Source organism: Chrysochloris asiatica, unplaced genomic scaffold (assembly GCF_000296735.1).
Source record: "Chrysochloris asiatica unplaced genomic scaffold, ChrAsi1.0 scaffold00318, whole genome shotgun sequence".
Classification (NCBI taxonomy): Eukaryota; Metazoa; Chordata; class Mammalia; order Afrosoricida; family Chrysochloridae; genus Chrysochloris; species Chrysochloris asiatica.
In genome coordinates this window covers 2360247-2363730 of record NW_006408836.1, presented here as the reverse complement: position 1 = coordinate 2363730, position 3484 = coordinate 2360247, and the positions used below count along the sequence as shown (strand labels likewise).

The following is a 3484-nucleotide window of genomic DNA, read 5'->3' as shown; positions in this document are numbered from 1 at the left end:
CTCCAGTCCACCAGCCAGTGCTGCAGAAACTTCTCAGAGAATGACATGACCACCAAATAATGCTAATCCTGTTCACTGTCACACATGAGCAGAAGATCTCAAACAAACTGGTTGAAGGGAAAGATTCTAATGGCCCTCAAAAACTGTTAACCTAAAATCTGTTAACCTTCCCTTTTCTTCTCCCCCTCCCGCCCCCTTGGTGCTTGGCGCTCAGCACTTATTGCCTGCCCTCCTACCCTCTTCTGTTGCACAGCTCCTAGTACAGCTGACATCATGGGTTTCGGAGACCTGAAAAACCCTTGCCGGCTTCCAGGTGCTCAATGATTACCTGGCCGACAAGATCTATATCGAGGGGTATGTGCCATCATAAGCAAATGTGGTAGTATTTGAAGCAATCGCGGGTCTACCACCTGCTGACTTGTGTCATGCCCTACGTTAGTATATTCACACCAGGTTTTATGAAAAGGAAAAGGCCAACTTGCCAGGAGTGAAGAAAGCTTTGGGCAAGTAAGGGCCCACTAATGTGGAAGACACCACAGGAAATGGAGCTGCAGACAGTAAGGATGACGACGACGACATAGATTTCTTTGGATCTGAGAAGGAAGAAAGTGAAGAAGCGAAGAGGCTAAGAGAAGACACAGTATGAGTCAAAGAAAGCCAAAAAGCCTATGCTTGTTGCCAAGTCTTCCTTCTTATTCTATGTGAAACCATGGAATTATAAGACAGACATGGCCAAATTGCAAGAGTGCGTTAGAAGCATTCAAGCAGACGGCTTGATCTGGGGGTCTTCTAAGCCATTCCAGTGGGATACGAAATTTTAAAACTTCAAATACAGTGTGTGGTTGAAGATGATCAAGTTGGCGCAGATATGCTGCTTTTGAAGACTATGTGCAGTCCATGGATGTGGCTGTTTTCAATAAGATTTAAAATTCATCCTGAATGGTTGCAGTTAAATAAAACTTTGGAAGAAAAAAAAAAATTGTTAAATCTTTATTTAGCATTGGAAATCCCTGGGTGGTACAAATAGTTAACATACTAAGCTACTAACCAAACTGTTGGCAGTTTAAGTACATGCAAAGGGGGCTTTAGAACAAAAGCCTGGTGACCTACTTCTAAAACATCAGTCATTGGAACACTCTATGGACATCATTCTACTCTAAACATGTGGAATCACCATGAATCAATATCCTCTTAATGGCAACTAGTGAACTTTGCATCTGATATGTGCATGGTACTTCACTAGACACATGGACAGACATAGAAATAAAAAAAGATCTGACTCTTTGCCTGCAAGAAATTTGTAGTCTTCTCTGACATGGAAAGAAAAGGTATGTTTCAAGCAGAGTGAGATAAGCAAACTAAACAAAAATATATGTAAAGTGTTCCAAGCTGTGTAGGCTAGAGAATAATTCTAACTATAAAGCACAATACTTTCATGTATACAGCTTTCCTTAACGTACACATTTTTTCACATAGAGTTGTAGATTATATTGGTTAAGAACATATACTTTGGAATCATATCTAAGTTCAAATTTCAATTCACTTATCTTCTACAAGCGTGATTCCAGGAGTTTGGTGGTGGTAGGTGCTGTTGAATGGAGTTGGTTCCAACTTTGTGCACAACAGAACAAAACATGGCCTGGTCCTGTGCTGACATTACTATCATTGTTACACTTGAGCCCATTGCTACTGCCATTGTGCCAACACATCTCATTGGGGATCTCCCTCTTTTTCACTGACCCTCCACTTTACCCAGCATGATATCCTTCTTCTCCCTGGACTCATCTCTCCTGATAACATGTCCAAAATATGAAAGATGAAGTCTGGCTATCTTGGCTTCTAAGGAGCTTGCTGGTTGTACTCTTTCAACGCAGATTTGTTTGTTTTTCTGGCAATCCATGGTACCTGTAATATTCTTCTCTAGCACCATAACTCAAACGCATCAATTCTTCTGCAATCTTCTTTATTCTTTGTCCAACTTCCACATGCATATGAGACTATTGCAAATATCATTGTTTGGGTTGTTGTTGTTGTTAAGTGCTATCTAGTCGATTCTGACCCATAGCAACCCTGTATAGGGTTTCCAAGAAGCAGCTGGTGAACTTTAACCACCAACCTTGCAGTTCAAATGACTTTGCAGTGATTTGAACTGCAAATGACCCACATTAACCCACAGCGCCACACCAGGACTTCACCTTAATCCTCAAACTGCCATCTTTGCTCTTGAACACTTTAAAGAGGTCTTACTCAAAAGAATTGCCTAATGTAATATGTCATTTAATTCCTTGATTGTTGCTTCCATAAGTGTTGATGGTAGACCCAAGTAAAAAGAAAATTAGATATCTTTATTAAGGTTATTTTCCTCATAGATAAATTTGAGATGATCATATCTACCTAACAATGAATAAGAAAGACCTCAGAAGAATCAATGCATTTGAATTATGGGGTGGGAGAAGAATATCAAAAGTACCATGGACTGCCAGAAGAACAAACAAGTCTATATTGGATGAAGTACAACCAGAATTCTTCTTAGGAGCCAGCGTGGCTAGACTTCATCTCTTATACTTTGAACATGTTATCAGGAGGGACTAGTCTATGCAGAAGGACATCATGCTTGGAAAAATGGAGTGTCAGCCAAAGAGAGGATGGCTTGAAAAAAAATTGGTGGTCAGCAGTTTCATATGTTTCAGTTAAAAATGACCTTTGAATCTGGTTATTAATAAGTTTCTGGTGATTTTGACAAGGGGCAATTTCAATGGCAATGAAGGGTGGACACTAGGGTATGCTCTTTGGAGGAATAGATGGGAGGTTAGGAATGGAAGGAATAAGTCTAGATAGCTCTTTAAGAAGCTTGATTCTGAAAGCAATGAAAGAAAGATGCTACAAGAAGGCACAGTTGAGGGAAAAAAAATTTTTTTTTTCAGGAGAAGGGATTAAAGCATAAACATATATTGTGAAGAAGTAGCGAGTAGAAATCCAGGAATAAAATGAAATGATGGCTGGAGAAGGCATTCATGGGACAAAGGAAAAATTGGATCAAGGAGATCCAAGTTTTCTTTTTGGATAGGAGAGAAGGAAGCAAGGAAGGAAAGATATGCAGTTCAGGTGTGTCCTCTAACTTGATGGAGATTATTTTCCCCCCTTGGACAATGGCATGCAAGTGAGAGAAAGAGAGAGGAGAAAGACAAGAGAGTTCTTACCTGATGACCTCTATGCTGTCTCTGAAGTTGGAGGCAAGATGAAGTAATAGGGATGTGGGGCAATAATTTTATAAAGGGAACCTCATGGGCACTACCCCAGTGCATTCAATAATCTCATTAGATACCCAATGTTTTGGTGTGTGTCTCTAGGTTCCAGCAAATCTCCCAACTCCCATCCAAAAAGTCATCTCCCCTCCATAAATTCCTTTTCAAATCCCACCTACAGCCTTGGGTAAGCTTCCTTCCCTCAGTTATGGATAAAATATCTGTTGTCTCTTTCTGGA

The 3484-nt window shown here is 40.2% G+C and overlaps 1 pseudogene; it reads left to right on the top strand.

The window, feature by feature from the left end:
* The first annotated feature begins 273 nt into the window (after window positions 1-273).
* Window positions 274-927, top strand: LOC102815681 (annotated as a pseudogene).
* Window positions 928-3484: the final 2557 nt, after the last annotated feature.